The sequence below is a fragment of the Mesoplodon densirostris genome, chromosome 6 (assembly GCF_025265405.1).
Source record: "Mesoplodon densirostris isolate mMesDen1 chromosome 6, mMesDen1 primary haplotype, whole genome shotgun sequence".
Taxonomy (NCBI): Eukaryota; Metazoa; Chordata; class Mammalia; order Artiodactyla; family Ziphiidae; genus Mesoplodon; species Mesoplodon densirostris.
The window spans coordinates 55,883,706-55,901,767 of record NC_082666.1 but is presented as its reverse complement, the minus strand read 5'-3'; positions in this window follow the sequence as shown (position 1 = coordinate 55,901,767).

Below are 18,062 nucleotides of genomic sequence, written 5' to 3'. Positions count from 1 at the left end.
GTGTTCATTGCTACTATGATAACTTTGCCTTTAAGCCTTTCTGTGAACATGACTAAGACATATATGCAAATATATAGACATATATGCCCATGCTATATGTATATGTATATACACATACATAAATATGTATACAGACACGTATACATGCATATACAAGTATATATATTAGAAATCTTAAGTCCATGCTGATACTACCAATTCAGATCCATTCTCACAGGGTTTTGCCTTCTCTATTCTATGTTAGTTTGTCCCTTTTTCAACAGTGAGAAAACCATGGCTCCCAACAACCTTGATACATTTCTTTACTTGCTATAAGTCCTATAACATATATAAAATAATTTCAGAATTTCTTTGCCCATACCATTAAAAACAAACCTATTAAAAAGAGTTCACTTTGCTGTACACCTGAAACTAACACAACATTGTAAATCAACTAAACTCCAAAAAATTTTTTTAAAAAAGAGTTCAAAAATGTGTTTACTGCTCTCCGTCCTTTGCTTTATGCCTTGTCTAAGACTGAGGGTCAAACACTGTGATCATAACTTACTTGGAGTAGTTCTTTCCTTGCCATCCCAACCCTATAATGTTATGTTTTTGTTTTGAAATAAGATTGAGTTCGTTTGTTCCAGTTTACTTTCAGTTTTAGTTTTTTTCTCCTTATCCTTTTTAAAGTATGTATGTTCATTCTTTGAGTATGTAGAACATTAACATAATTTCAAGTCAAAACTAAAAAAATAGGAATTTACAGGGAAATGTCACTGCTTTGCATGTCCCTTCCACTCTGTTCCCCTCACCGCTTGTAGGTAACCAACTTCATTATTTTCAGGTTTCTTCTTTCTCATTTCTTTTTGTAAAGATATGCAGGTATATGTACGATTTCTTACTTCCTTGTCTTTTGTTACACAAAAAAGTAGCATACTATATATGCTCTTACGCATTGTACTGTTAGTTACTTCACAATATCTTTAGGAAATTGCTTCACATGAGTTCATAGAGATCTTTCTTATTCTTCTTTTTTATGGCTTCACGGAATTTAGAGAGTAGCAATGAGACAGAGATTTAGAGAGAGAGGGAGGGAGGGAGAGAGAGAGGGCTACTGCTGTATGATGTGGGGATCTGGGGGAGAGAGATGTGTAAAAAACATTTTTGGAAGTGTTTCTCTGGGTTGTGAGGTGTCACTGTATTTCTCTATCCCCTAAGAAAACTTTCAGAAAAGGCCACTTTTCTGTTGTACTGGATATGTCATTTTGCCGAAATAGGTTTGAAAGTGTAACAAGAGGGTTGATTTTATTTGAGTTTCAGGAGAGGACCAATGATATTATACAGGGGGTCATTTAAAAGTCCTGTTTCAACTGTGGCTAATGGTATAGATCCTTCTAGATCTGGTTGGGTTATATGAAAAGAGTCAGTGGATGTTCAAATCCCTGTCCTCTGGGAATTTGAAGGCTCATCCTAGACAGGATTAGCTGTGTGAGCAGAGTTACAGAGTCAGAATGGCATGACATAAAAATTTCAGTGACAGCCTGGGACCCAGAGGGTTAGATGCTGACTTCAGAGCTGGGTGGTTGTGCCAGAATCTGAGAACTGAAGATGAAAGGAGGCCCAAACATTTCAAGAGTAAACAGGGAGGGACTCAGGATGATCTTCCAGCTAGAACAAGTGCTGCGTTCATAGCTTCTTTTGAAGTTCTGGTTGGGGCGTGGTGGGTCAGTTGAGTTTAATGAACCTGAGACACAGAGAGAACTCCAAGGACTAAGATAGAATACCACAGAAAAGGTCCAGAGAGGGAGTTGAAGTGGGTAAAATATCAGTGTGAAGAGGAAATATTTGAATTTTATTTCTGTATTTTATGAAGGATCTAAGATGGAATGAGATAAAGCAGCTTTGTCAAATTATAGAATACCCAAACTCAGACTCCTGTGTAGAAACATCTGAAAACTAAATTATATTTTAAATGTCAGGTAGTAAATAATAATTTACTTCCTCAAGAGGTTGAAAATATATAAGCTTAATTTCCAGTATAAATTCTTAGTTGAGTGATTTGAAAATAACTAAGAGAAAGTAGAGACATTCAAATATTCATTTTTCTTTTTCAGTAAGATAGGAGGTAAGAGCATATAGCTTGATAAATTGCAAAACAAATCTTTCACTTCTTCTTTCTTCACTCCTTTCCTCTTTCACTATTAAAATTGTGACAAACATTTACATTAAAACTTGAAAGCCAGGGGACTTCCCTGGTGGTGCAGTGGTTGAGAATCTGCCTGCCAATGCTAGAGGACACGGGTTCGATCCCTGGTCCGGGAAGATCCCACATGCCGCAGAGCAGCTAAGCCCGTGAACCACAGCTACTGAAGCCTGCGTGCCTAGAGCCCGTGCTCTGCAACAAAAGAAGCCAGCTCAATGAGAAGCCCGTGCACCGCAAGGAAGAGTAGCCCCCGCTCAACGCAACTAGAGAAAGCCTGCATGCAGCAACAAGCCCGCATGCAGCAAGAAGGACCCAATGCAGCCAAAAATAATAAATAAATTAAAAGAAAAAAACTTGAAAGCCAAAACAAAAATATACTTAGTAAAATTTGTTAAAGGGCTATATTTAAGGGCCAATTTTAGAGTTAAAAAATACAAAGGGAGGGAGCTCATTTTAATTTAAATTTGCAGATGGTCATAACAATTTTTCCCTGAGTTTGTTTTTGCCGCATTTTTCTAACCTTGCTTGTGCCACTGGCACCTTTGGCTGTCAGGTGAAGCCTAGGGACTTATCTAAATAATGAATTTTTTAAACAGAAAGGATAAAACACAAAAGACTACAAAAAGAAGCCAATTATATTAAAATATAGTTATCAAAAAGTATAAACACTGTGATATAGTAATATATACACTGTTTAAAATTAATGCATTAAGTAACAGGGAAGTATATAGGTCTACTACAATGAGTAATACGATTCTGATGAGATGAGTATAAACAATATTTTGTAATATCTGCAATAATTATTGTGTGATATAAAAATATCTGAGATTTATATTGGCAAAAAGTCAAAGTTATTATTATCACTACCATGGTTTGCTGTTTACACTCAAAATTTAAAGCAATGCTAGATCCCAGTTAATGAAAATAGATATGTAAATTTTTCCTATTCAAGTTCACAGACTCCCTGAATTCTATGAGTTATGGACCCCACTTAAGAACCCCTGCTCTAAGGAATCATTATATTTTATATCTCAATGGAAAAAGTATAGATCACAGTTCCATGTTCACTTCAGCATTATTCAGAATAGCCAAGATATGGAAACAACCAACGTGTCTACTAACAGGTAAATCAATAAAGAAAATATGGTAAGTACATACAATAGATATTATTCAGTCTTAAAAAAGGAGAAACCTTGCCATCTGTGACAACATGGATGAATCTGGAGGACATTATGCTGACTGAAGTCAGCTAGTCACAGAAGGACAAATATTACATGATTCCACTTATATTAGGAATCTAATAGTCAAACTCATAGAAGCAGAAAATACAACAGTGGTTTCCAGGGGCTGGGGGTGGTGAAAATGGGCAGCTACTGTTCAATGTGTAGCAAGTTTCAGTTATGAAAGATGTATAAGTTCTAAAGATCTGTGGTACAACATAGCACCTATAGTTAACAACACAGTATTGTGCCCTTCAAAATTTGTTAAGAGGGTAGATCTCATATTAAGAGTTCTCACCACAGAAGAAAAAAGAAGAGTATAAAAGCACAGAAGAAAATTTTAGGAGGTGTTGGATATGTCTATTCCCTTGATTGTGGTGATGATGTCATGGGTGTTGCATATATCCAAACTCATCAAATTGTATAACATTAAACATGTGCAGTTCTTTGTATATCAATTACACCTTACGAAAGCTGTTAAAAAATCACAATTAAAAAAAGCATGGATCAATGATACAAGCCTACAGAAATAAACATGCCCCCATGTGTTGCCTGGCCACTTCCCCCAGTGCATTTCTAATTTCAATGATTATATTTTTCATTTCCAGGAATTTTATTTTTTAAAAATCTGCCTGGTAATTTAAGTCTCATTGCCTTTTATATATTTTTGCATTTTATTTCTTTAAAATGTTTATCGCACATTTAATATTTTGACTACTTGTTAAAATTTATTATTTCTACTGACCTTCATTTATAGTGGCTGGTTTTATTGTGTGTAAACACCATGTGCCTTGACATCTTATTTGTGGGAATTCTTTGAGGACTGAGTTTAATGTGCTTTCCTCTAGAAAGAATTTATATTTACTTCTGCCAGGTGTGGGTAGAGGGGGAGGACTGAGGAGAGGTAGCACCAACCCAGGAATCTTGTAAATTAAATCATCAGCTTTATTTTTGTTTTTAAGGTCCAAATGGTATTGTGACCAGAAGGTCCTAAATCTGTGTGAGCGCAGGATTATAGCTAGTAACTTTCTGGGTAGATATACATTTTTTCACCCAGATTTAAGGGTAAGACAGGAAATATCTAATGCCCCTTTGAAGGTGTGATCTTCTGAGAATCCTGGATGTAGGTTTTTTTCCCCACCTTACTGGTTCTCTGATTGGGGGTCCACTGTGGGTTGGCAGATGCCCACAAGACAAATGCTGTCTCAAGCACCTGCTTCCCTCTCTGCATATGTGTTTTATCATTGTTTCTGGCCTCTGAGGATTTCCCTGACTTTTTCCCATACTCAGCAATGCATTAGTTTTTTAAAAATTACTTTATAAGGCTGTGACATGTGTGTGTGTGTGTGTGTGTATGTGTGTGTGAGATATTCTCTACTGAGAGGATTTCTTTGGACACCTAGAACACTGTATTGTCAGGTCTGGTTCTGACTGGCTTTTTATCTCGTTTAATCTTTACAATAATACTATGAGATAGCTCTTATGTTCCCCTTCGTTATAAATGTAGAAAAGAGAATCAGCAAGAGAGGCTAAACTGCTACATTAATACAGCAAGTCAGTGGCAGAACTGAGATTTAAAACTGCATCTGCCAGGCCACCAAGTTCATGTTCTTTCCTTTTTGCTGCCCTGGATTTTATCCTGTGCCTTGACGTAGCATTATATTATGTGCATTATACTAGAATGTTAGGTCCAGTATGGAAGAGATGTTTAGCTGTTTTGCCTTTTCATGTACACCCAGCATCTGAAGCAGAGCCAGCACATAGAAGAAGGTCAATAAATATTCATCAGAAGAACAAATAAATGAATTTTTATGTTACCATATAAAATTCATAATGATAATTTTTGAGGCTGTGTAACGTACTAATGAGTTGACTGATTGGGGCAGTGTATTTTAAACTTTATACTAAGATACTGTACTATCTGTCTTCAAAGTGCAAAAATTCTCAGAAACTGGCCAATTATTTTCTTTTCTTGTACTATCTCTGTCCCATATTGGCCAGATCCTTTTCAGTGTTTTTGTTTTGTTTTCTTTCTTTTTTTCAGCAAGTCACATCACAACATCCCTGCATTGTGACTCTCCACATTGGGCTGGTGGGGCTCCCTGCTTCTGGTTTTGAGGGCTTTGGAGGTGGTTTCCCTTTCATCTCCTGCACTATTCTTTGTAGAGATTAGTCACAACAGCAATGTGATCTCAGGCATTCCTTCTGCTGTGCAGCTGACCGTGAAGCAAAGTAAAAGGGCAAACTATTTATAAGCCAAGCAGTTACAGGTGCAGAGGACAGATAAGAGTTTAGCTTTGTCCAGGTTGGACACAGAATTGAGCTTTGTAGGCTGGTTTTTAGATTTAAGATGTTAATACACACAAAAAATGATACCAAAGTGCTTGTATTTATGGAATGAATGTTGATTAGTTACAGGTTTTATCTTTTTTTTTTGCTTCCTTTTTCAGTTCCTTTCTTGCTCTCTTGCAACCCTGTATTAATTCATTTTTATTTCTATAACAAAAAAACCCCAAATATGTATTTATGTTCCTAGCACTTTGCAGGCACAGAGTGTACACAAACTAATAAGACAGGGAATCCACATGGAAGATGGGAGGACATACTGTTCGAAATATCAAGAATCAAGAGCTGGTTCCATGCTATTTTTGTCCAATACATATTTCATGACAGGTTTGACTCTTTCTTTGATGTCTGTGAACCACCTATTACTTTAGGAGAATTTTGTTACTGATTCAGATTTTTTTGCCTTGGAGCCTTAAGCTGCTATGACAGATGTGTTGAAATTTTATAAAGCTTGAATAAGACACAGTACCTGTATTGAAGCTGCATGCAGTGCATTTGAGAAAATTGCTTTTTCTGTAAGGAAACAACCCCCTATCACCCTGACCCTAGGCAATGAGTCTTCAGATGCGTTTAGGAAATGTGGTAATCGTTGCTACCTGTTATCTCTAAGTGTGACTAAATTGAGTTGAATAAATATTTATTGAGAGACCAAAAAGAAGAGCCTCCCAGCGTCTGCATTAGATTTGATACAAAGGCTGGCTGTAATGGGGGAGGAGAGCCATCAGAAGAGACAGGAGTAAATTCATGGTGGCAAGAGAATTCAGGAGTCTGTGGTGGCTATGATCATACACATATTTCAGGGTGTAGTGGGGAAGCAAGTTGGTGCACCATTTCTGAAAGGGCTTGGAATACTTGGCTGCAAGTGGCAAGTTACATATGACCAATGCTAGTAGGCCTTGGCACTTCATCCGATAATGAGTCAGTGTCAGGTGAGGTTCTGACGCAGCGGGAGTGCTGTGCCAGCAAACATGTGCAACCCTGAAGAACAGTCTCCATCTGATCTTTGGCTGTGACATGATCAGAGAAAGTAGTCTGAATTGTGGTGTTCCTTAAAGTTTCTAAGCAGAGCTCTGTTCAGCAAGTTTTCTCCTGAAAGGTGTGAGTAGCTGTGAGGGGCCACACCTGTCCAAACCCCTATCCAATTCCCAAATCACAAAACATTCCCATTCATTTCTTATGGTGCTTCAAGAGACACATGGAGTACCAAGGCCATGTGGATATTTCTTTTCTCAATTTTGGAAATGATGTCTACTGAGTGTAGGAAGCATGATTTCTAAGGTCCTTTGACCACTTGGTTTCAATTAGGGGTTGAAATCACTTGCAGAACTTCCAGACAGTGCAAAGGTACTCTATTACTTGAAAAACAAATGATGAGTTGGGGAGATGTTCTTTATCTATACCACTGTCATCATTTTAACCTTTTTATTAAGGAGCTAGCAATTATAGGCATTTGACTCTTGGAGGCCATCAATGGCTGGGCCTAGATCTGTGATTTTCAAATTAGGTACTAATTGGGTGGGAGTAGGGATACAGTGGTGTCAGTTAGGGACTGGACACAATAAATCCTAAAATCTTTAATTTGTATCTTATTTATTATTTAAACAAATATGTCTTAAGCACCTACTGTGTGGGGTGGGGATGTTGCTAATTTGCATCAAGAGAATCTATAATATTTATAATAAGGTGGTCTCTGTTTATTACCCCCATTTTATAGATGGAAACTCAGAGGTTGAGAAACTTACTGTAGCTGGTCAGTTGGCAGAGCCTGGACTGGAAAGGGGAGTCTGGTGCTCTTCCCATTGCACAAAACTTCTTCCACAAATGTCAAGGGCAGCTGGATGTTGGCATTCTTTTCAAACTCCAATTAAAGTGACTCTTCAGCAATTGGGGTTGTTGTTTGAAATAGTTTTGTTTGTTTTGTATCCTTCCTCTATAGGAAAAGGGAAATATGACTCATCAACGTTGTTGAAGAAGACAGGTGGCTTGACCTGAAAAGACATCTGCAAATATTCTGATCACCTTGTAAATTCTATCAAATAAATGTTTAATTTTGTTTTTTTTTAAGTTTGGGTTGTTTTTCTGGATCTAGTTTTTAAATGTCATTGTTGACATTTATTTTACTTAAAAATTTTTTTTGGAAGAACCAGAACTTCCCAATTTGGGGGCGGTAGTATTTGTTGATTAGTTATTATGTGCCAGGCACTGCTACATATATTCTTTTTAAGCTGTCACAACAACCCTGTGAGAAAAGTACTATTATTATCTTAATATTAAGATTAAAATATTAATTAATGGATAAGAAAATTGAAGCACAGAAAAGTGACCTGCCCAAGGTGATGCAGGTAGCAGGTAGGAAAACTGGGACTTGAACTTGGGCTGACTGGCTCCAGAGACTGTTTTGAACTACAGTATTAAAATACTTTGTCCTGGCACTGTACTGATGAGTGTGTGACCCTTCTTAAGTCACTTAATGGCTGTGGTCTTCAGATTCATTATTAGCACTAGATAATTTATTTACTTAGCAGTACCCTTTATTTACATACATGCCTTTGTTTAATCCTCACCCTACAACACAGAGTCCTAAACAAAGATGACATTATTATTGTCCTCACTTTACATACGGGGAAATTAGGACTTAGAGAGGTCAAGTAACTGCTAAAGGTGGCATAGCTGGTGAAAGAACTGAGATTCAAACCCTTTGTAAGGGCTTATACAGCCTTAAACTTCCATACGTTGAATCCATTTTTTAAAATTTCACAGTTATAGTGATAACATGTTTGTTCCATAAAGCCATTCTTCCAAGATGTGACCTTAATCTACAAATGGTTGCAAATGTTTGGGAACCATTGACATAGATAACAGCAGTCTTAACAATGAAACACTGTGCTATTAATATTATATTATTATTTTTTTGAAGAGTCACATGTAGCAAACAGGATGTAGCCGGACATGTTAGGCAAGCTGTTACTAACCCAGAAGACTAAAAGGGATTAAATTCTCATTATTACTCATAGTTAGTCCCCAAATATCTGTGTATGTTCAGTTTTTTAGCTTCTTCAGTTTGGCAGGAAGTTTTAAAAGAACCAAACAGCATGCCCTTCCGCCCCTGGCATATTCATAAGCTATTTTGGGGTGAGTCATCGGAATTCTGTGGTTTGTATATCCTGAAGGGAGAGAAGAGACACTGTATGGTTAGCATTTATTTGAAACAGCTAGTTGGGAAAAAAAATTATTTGATAAAAGTTCAACATTAGGTAAGAAATGCTTGTGGAAGGATCTTTCTTCTGTTGTTATAAAGATTCAGCTCATAGTCATGTCTCTGGGAATATCACACAAATCTAATTCTCTAGCCTATGCATATTCACAGCTTGACCTAGTGCTTGCAGTAGCCCTGATCTCGTATTTAGTTGGGGGTAATTCACAGAGAATAAACAACTGGTTGAATGATTCTTCTTCTGTCCTTGGAGTCTCTGCTCCATAATGTGAGTGAAAGTAATGCTCTAAGTTGGATAGAATTGTAGCTATAAGAAAACAGAAAGCAAGCCAAATCTCTGAGGTCTGTTGGATAATATCACCAATATAATGGTAGTGGATTATGATTAAATAATTACAACAGTAAAAAAATAAGTGGGAAAGAATTAGTTTTTCTCCTTGTAGCTACAAGGGAGCCTAAGGGGGAATTTCAGTCATTAAACACATTTTTTTTTCATCAGGAAAAGAAACTGATTATTAATGGAAGAAGGAAAGAAATACAAGTTAGTTGGCGACTTATGGTGTGCCAGATGCTGCAATAGCACTCCAAAGTCTCATAAATACTATTTACATCTGGGGAAAATATTATTTTCAGAAGCTGAAGTGAGCCTATGGTTCACAGCATTAGTGGTCTGTAAGGCAGGTACAAGGAAAGGAAGTGGTGATATTTGACACCCGTGCTTAATCACAGTTACCCATTTGATTATGAGACTACTGTTTGGTCCTTAAAATGGTTTTAGATGGAACATGAATAGGGCATTACATAGCATTGAAATACATAATGAGTAATGCCTTCTTTTTAATTTCCTCTCACTTTTCTAATTATGTTAAATAGGAAATTTCTGCTTGACATTAGTGAGATTTGAAATCTTCTCAGAGCAGGCAACCACATCTCCCTAGACTTGAATTACCTATTCCTAGCACTTCTTTGTACAGTTACATTTTATTGATGGCAAGTGAAATTGGTTTTCCATTTACATGGAGTAGACATTTAAAAATGTATCCATATGGAAGAGTGAGTTGATTTTAAAAATATTAATTAAATAATAATACAAGTGATGAACTGAATGGGCAATGGGGAACTGACCTGAAGAGGTTACTCAGCATATAAAACTTTATAACTTTGGTAAAAGGCAGATGGTTTCACAAATGAATACAGAAAACATAGCTTGTTTAAGTCCTACCTGCTGGTCCAGAGCAGTCCTTCTCAAAGTGTAGTCCATAGTCCAGCAATTGTCTGAGAATTTTTTGCCCATCTGGAAGGAGATAAGTACAGAAATTGCAAGTAATCATTTAGAAACTGTTGTAGGTTATTGACATTATGTTGACATCCAACCTCATGAAATAGTTTTCTAGTAACTTATTTTTATTGTATTTTTTCTGTATTTTACAAAAGAATTAGTCTGGAATGGATTAGAAAAGAAACCCTCACATCAACATGTTGTACACCTTAAATTTACACAGTGTTATATATCAAATATATTTCAATTAAAAAGTATGTTTTGAATAAATAAATGAACATTAAAAAAAAAGAAAAGAAACCCAGTAGTTTGAGAAGCACTGATATAGAGCATATGTTTAGACCAAGTAAGCGGCAGCCTAAGCAGTTATGATAAAGTACTATGTGTTGGTGAAAAGTACATGATCTTCATGGAATCTAGAATGGGAGTAAAGAGGCTAAGATAATAAGTACATCTGTAAGGTCTGGGACTGTCTCAATATTTTCATGGTTGTATCCGCAGGATCCAGAACAGTGTCTGGTATACAGTAAGCACTCTGTATATTTGCTAAGTGAATGACTGAATGAATGAACTGTGGTGTTTGGCAGGCAGGTCTAATGCAATCACCAAAGAGTATGGTCTATTACAGTGCTGTCATAGTTCATTGTGCTTTTCCAGGCATCTCACAACACTCTCTAGTCCCCTTTCTTCTGATTATAGAAACACCAAGACAGCTTCTGTGTATTAGTTGGGTTGTCAATATACGTTGAATCCAGCAACGTGAGGTGTGCCTTAATTTAAAATAATTTTTAATTCTGGGCTATATACCACAACAGATAGGATAGGTTGGGTTATGCTTCTGTAATAAACAACCCCAATATCTCAGGGCTTAACCCAGCAATTATTTTTTCTTTCTCACACACGTGCCCAACAAAGGTTGTCATGGGGCATGGTCATTGCAGTCATCAAAACCTGTACATACATAATAACCAAGCAGAGGAAGTGGCAAATCACACCCTGCCACTTAGAGCTTCAGCCGGAAAGTGACACATTTCACTTCTATTCATATTATTTTTTGGCTAAAATAATGAGCATGTCTAATATCAATGGGGTGGAGAAACACAATCCTACCATGTACCAGAAAAGTGGGGAACCAGGAATATTTTGTGAAGAGTGCTAATAACCAGCATGTACGCCTATCTATTACGAATTACATTAGCAAGAGTTATTCTTTCTTTGACCTTCTGTGATTGTACTCTCTGCATTGAGTTTCTGTACTCTCAGATCTGCAGACTGAATCTTGCATGTGATGACTCTGTAAATGTAGAGCAAGCTGACAGCTGAGGCAGCCGTCAGCTTGCTTACTTTAGCAGCTCTGTTTTCTGTTCTTTCTATAGTAACAATAGTGACCTCTGATAGAGAATACCAACTCCTTAGGTTCAAATTCTCTCTCTACCAACCAAACTATATTGTTGAATACATCTTTTGCATCTTTCCATAAGAAGGCGTGCGGTTGGCCTTAGATCTTGGTCAAGGAGATTTTTCTAGGGAAATTTTTAAATGACTTTGAATATAAAATTTTTATAAATATTCTTGTGTGAGATTGTTAGACTGAGTCAGCTTCCAGGAGGCTGATCAATCCTGAGAAAATCAAGCATATCAAGTTTCTAGACCTGCAAACCTGAGCAGTAGGCCCTAAGTCCTAGTGATCTATAGATTCCTTCCTTTCCACCCCTCCCTCCTTTCCTTCCATCCATTATCTATCTATCTATCTATCTATCTATCTATCTATCATCTAACTATCAATCATCCTCCAAGGCAGGACATACCTACATATCTAGATTGGGCTAGAAAGGATACGTCTGAAGTATACAAAAACTTTTACTTTCTAATGGAATATAAAACATTTTTCCCCTTAAAAATATTTTTATATAATCTGTTTGTAAATTTACCAGGAAAGAAAGGATTTGCTTTAAAAAGATGACCTTTTTGCAGCTATTGTTAGCATTACTTGGACTTCCAAAATTAGTGGAAGCTGAAGCAAGATGGGTGAAATTTGACAGCATATTTGAAAAGCCCATGATTATTGAAATTATAAATAAAAATCAAAATATTAATATCGGCCTCTGTCTACAGACAGATGGTAGAGAGAGGCAGAGGTTTGAGACTTCTAAGTGTGATCAGTATAAATAGTCAAATCAGTTTACTGAGCTTCTCCAAAGCCACTTCGAAGAGGCTTTTCTCCCACCTGCCTGTATTGAACATGGTAGCAGCGTGATTTCCAGATCTTTACAGGATTGTGCCAGTGGACACAGACTAATCACCAGCTGAATGGTAAGAGGGGAGGGATCTTTTATTACTCCTCAGTCAGCTGTTGCACATCTAGACATGTAGCTAATCATTTATTACCCTCTAATTTTGGATGCTGGCTCTAGATGATAAGCCTCATAAAAAGCTAACAAGGAGATGCCTTTGATAAGGTGGTAAATCATTAAATAGAGAAATGACCAGTTGATTTATGACTTACTGGACTACTTTAAACTGTGAAAGATAAACCTCAATTTCTGTTTTGCAAGTGATATCCCTGCTGTTCCATAAAAAAAATTAAATTACACAACGCAAAAAAGAGCACATTTTCAACCAGTTTTAGAGATTCTGGTTGAGTGGCAGAGCTCAAATCCTAAGATCTCTTCCAATTTACAGAGACTACTATTAAGTTCTTTCAGAGTCTGCATCTCTAATCAGCCTGGTATTGGCATAGCAGGTGTCCTGTGACAATCTTTTGGTTGTGTGCATCAATCCTGGATTAAAAATGTAAGATTATATAGACAAAATATTACTAAAAACAGAAAGAATTAAGTCCCCTAAAAAAAAAATCTAACACATCCTTCATTACTCCGGTTTCAGGATCTCTGCACTTATCATTCCTTCCATCTGGAACCCTTTCTCTGAGATATTGCTGAGGCTTGGCTTGTTCCTTCACTTCTTTCAGGCCTCTGTTCAAAGTCACTACCTTAGAGATACCTTACTCTGCCACCTTATCTATAGTATCACTCTCTCCACTGTAGCTCTGTTGTTATTTTCTTCATAAAAGTGGATACTACTTACACATTCATTTACCTATTTATTGTTTGTCTTTGCTGTTAAAATGTAAACCCCATGGGATGGGGAGGTGGTGTGAGAAGGACTTCATATTGTTTATACCTCTGTTTCTCTAGTACCTAGCTGTGGGCCTACATCCTACCCAGTGAGCACTTAATACATACACTTAAGAATGAGGGAATGGGTAAATGAATGATGAGTCAATTAATTCTTAAGACTGGAAAATTACTATGGCTCCCAGGAGCATGATTTTTTTTCCTCAAAGTTAGTTGATCATAGTAAAATCAGCGGTTGAAATAGCTTCTTGTGATCTATCGTTCTATAATAGTCATATGATATAGTGTTCTCCTGTTACGAAGACAACTATTTAAAAGTTCTTTTCTTCTCACTATGTTGTAACCATATATGTACTAAAATGGATTAGAAAAAGGACTTGATTTGGGGAACATAAGGACCTTGCAATAATGAAGTAAATTCAAGTACCAAATGTGACCTCCTGTCAGCTTATAGTGAGAAAATATTAATTTCTTTTTTAAATTTTGCAGTCTGTATTAGTTCATTATTTTAAAATCAAGTCACATTTTATCTGCAGTATTTATCAGTAGAAAATTGAGTCAACTTTGTTTTAAAGTGGTTTTTTTTGTTTTTTGTTTTTTTTTTGCGGTATGCGGGCCGCTCACTGTTGTGGCCTCTCCCGTTGCAGAGCACAGGCTCCAGATGTGCAGGCTCAGTGGCCATGGCTCACGGGCCCAACCGCTCCACAGCATGTGGGATCTTCCCGGACAGGGGCACGAACCCGTGTCCCCTGCATCGGCAGGTGGACTCTCAACCGCTGCGCCACCAGGGAAGCCCTAAAGTCATTTTTAGATTAAAGAGACACATTTAAAACAATCAAATACTGTTGATAGGTGAAATAAAAATCTCAAACTTAAATGTTTTGAAGCATGCAACCCTAGAGGAAAACAAAATTTAAAAAAACTAAGGCTGACTCATGATCAGTGTGGATCCTAGTAAAGTGTACAGACATGACTGTTTTAGAGTTTAGTTGGATCCCATAAAATAATTTCAAAGCATCACTATGCAGGACTTAGTGTTTGTGCTGCAGGCTGCAAATACTGACTAATGTCCCCAGCTAGAAAATGTTAATTTCTTAAAGAAGAAAGATGGGGACTTCTAGACATAGCTAATTGGTGATAGCTAAAAGTTCTCAAAGTAAAACTCTAAAATTTAGATTTTTTGCATGTAAATAGATTTTAGAAACTTATGAAAAAAGGTATATTTCAAAAATAATGTGAAAATTTGAAAATGAAATCACTTTCCCAATCCTAAAAGAATTTTTCTAACATGCTGAAAGCTGAGACTCTCAAAAGGCAGCACCTCTCCTGCTCCTTCGAAAATTTCTTTTCCATAAACAAATGGACTCCTAAACAGTCTTTCTGAACTCCAACTGCATGTTCACAGAGGCACTTCTAAACTGGGCAGGAGAGCAGGACAGATGGCTCTGAACCTGAGCTTGGGAGAAATGCTGAATGTATGTTGCATGTCATATCTCACAGGGAAAAAATTTGGAAAAACACTAGTCAGTCAGGTGCCTAGGACTTTAGAAATACTCAGAATAAATGCTCATTACCCAGTTCTGGTGTCCTATTTCCTCTCTTGACCACATAGTTAGGCAGTTCAGAAATATTTGCCCCAATATTTCCTTGAAAGCAGATGAAAATGGTAGAAATTATGAATAAGTACACAGGAGCAGTATCATTTTGTGATAAAATACAACTTATAGCAGTGTTTAGCTGAGAATTTTTTAGGAATATGTACAATTTTATTATAATTTAATTAGGTGTACATAACAAGAAATTCCTGTAATTACTATAATTGTTATTTACACTCTCACATCAAGTTCTTCAGGGCCTACTTGGAGAAAGCTGTGTGCAGGGGAAGATTATGATGTGTGAAAACAGGAATCATGTGGAAGAGAGGTTGTGTCTTCCACGTGATTGGAAATTATGGAATCAGGAAATTAGTGGAATCAGGAAATGGTTCCTTCCCCTTAAGTAGACTTAATATCCTGGGAAAGAAAATTACTCTCTCTGGTCCTCGTTTGTCTTAGGTGTAGAGTGAGGATTTGACTGAATATAACATTTCCTTGCCACTGAAAGTGCTATGACATGGGAATTCCCTGGTGATCCAGTGGTTAGGACTCCATGCTTCTACCGCAGGGGGCATGGGTCAGACCCCTGGTCAGGGAACTAAGATTCCGCATGCTGTGCAGCACGCCAAAAAAAAAAAAAAAAAAAAAAAATTGCTATGATTCACCTTCTGAAGTTTTACTCAGCTGAAAAACGGTTGCTTCTTATTTTTACTTTATTTTATAAGGTTTATTTAAGAAGAAGTCACTCTGTTGAATGCAATAAGAAAAAAGAGCCAAAAAAGAGATACAACTAGAGGAAAGAAATGGAAGAAGATAAAATGATCAGTTGTTGATAACATGATATTATGCCCAAAATAATAAATGAAAAATTCTTAGAATTAGGAAAAGTTTAAAGTGAATTGATACAAAATAAACATTCACAAAACGATTCCTTTCTTCCTCTATATCAATAATTAGAAAATAAAAGGTTGTGGGGAGACCCTCACATACCATAGCAACTATAAAAATAAAGCATCCTAAAATTAGCTTATCAATAAATATGCAGAAACTATACAAAAACTGTAAGATTTTAATATGCTTCATAAAAGAAGACAAGAAAATAGACATATGTTCATGAGTGAGAAGACTCGATGTCCTAAAGATGTGTTTCTTTAACGTATATAACGTATAATGTATATATTAAGAGTAATGTCAATCAAAATCTCAACAGGACTTTTTGGAAAATGTGCCCCAATAATTCTGATGCTCATCTGGGAAAATAAATGGAAATAATTTCTCCTACCTCTCCTCCTGGGGAGGTGAAGGTCTGGGCTGAGTGACAGGGTATGGATGGTAGGAAGGTGAGGAGGCAGGCTGGGGACAGAGGACTGCAATCACCTGGGTCCTGTGACTCACTCTTAAAGTGGTCCAGAGCAACCCCTGGACAAGACTTGGGGTGTTTCCCACTGGGAAATGAGTGTATTTCAATCATTCAACAAAGATTCACTGAACATCAGGAATTAAGGATAGAGCAGTGAACAAAACAAAGTCTCATCCCTGGGGAACTTAGGTTCAAGTTGGAGAGGCAGACAATAAGTTTAGGTTTTGCTGAATGCTTCTTAAGCCTTATAAGGGAGACCTGGAGACACCTACCAAGATCCTAGTGAAATAAATTAATGCTTCTTAAACTGTTTGTCTTGAAGGACCAATTGTTTTTATTTCTAATCCGTGGCAGACAGATATTTTTGAACATATAGAATCTTTTGCTTGGATGATGTGGTGCTATCAAATTTTTGTTCTTTCCTCATTCACAGGTCCTTGGAGCACACTGAGTAGCACTAAAGTTAATAACCCCAGGCAACGTGTTGCAAATGGGATATAGTACTACAGACAAGCTGGTTTCTAATGAAAGTTGGCTATTTGAGTGAATTTTCCTCTATTCCTTTGTCATTTCAGTTGTTCCCCTTCATTCATATAAGAGTACTCAGATTTTTTTTTTTTTTTTTTTTTGCGGTACGCGGGCCGCTCACTGTTGCAGCCTCTCCCGTTGCGGAGCACAGGCTCTGGATGCGCAGGCCCAGCGGCCATGGCTCACGGGCCCAGCTGCTCCGCGGCATGCGGGATCCTCCTGGACCGGGGCACGAACCTGTATCCCCTGCATCAGCAGGCGGACTCCCAACCACTGTGCCACCAGGGAAGCCCAGCACTCAGATTTTTAAAAGTTTCAGTCCTCTACTCTTCAAACTTGGTCTCAAGTGGCAGTGGCATGTGGGGAACTAACAAGGTAAGTCAGCTGAGCAGAGTCAGAGTCCATGCTCTGAACTGTATCTTCCTGGGTTCAAATCCTGGGCCTTTGCCCGCTAGCTCTGTACCCTTGGGTGCTTTGAGTGGGGAATGGAGTCTACTGGCAAAGAATATGGATAATCTTCTAAAAAAGATAAAGACAAGAACAAGGAATGGTCAGAGAGTATGTTTCCCTCCTTTGTATACTGAGAAATATCAGTTTCATTTTTGAAGATCTCAAAATTAATGAATGGCCTAATTTCCCATCTAAATCCTTATACAGTTTGTCTTAATTCCCAAGTTCCTCGGGCTCTCAGGCAGTATGAGGGCCGCAGTCAAATTATGTCAGAGGAAATTGCTGTTCACTTCAAAAGTTGCTTCAAACCTCTCTGAGCAAGTTTTCCTGTCGATGGATATAATAATGATATATAATGGTAATCATATTGCAATATATAAATGTATATATTTATGTTGTATACCATAAATTTGTACAATGTTATATGTCAATTATGTCTCAATTTAAAAAGTGATATACACCTTGTAGGGCTGTTGAGAGCATTAAGTTATTTAATGTTTGTAGAGCTCCTAGCACAGAGCCAGGAATATTTTAAGTGCTTGATTAATGTTAGCTGTTATCTTAGAAACAAGAGTTAAACAGGTAGTTTTTTGTTTGTTATGTATGGTTTACTTCTACCTCCAGGGTTTCTAAATTTAGGACTCCTGAATTTCAGAAAAGTATTTCCTTGATTCCTTTCCCTTTCTGATTCTTATACAAAAGGAAGAGGTGTGCTGGCATATGGTTGTTTATATGGATTTAGTTAACA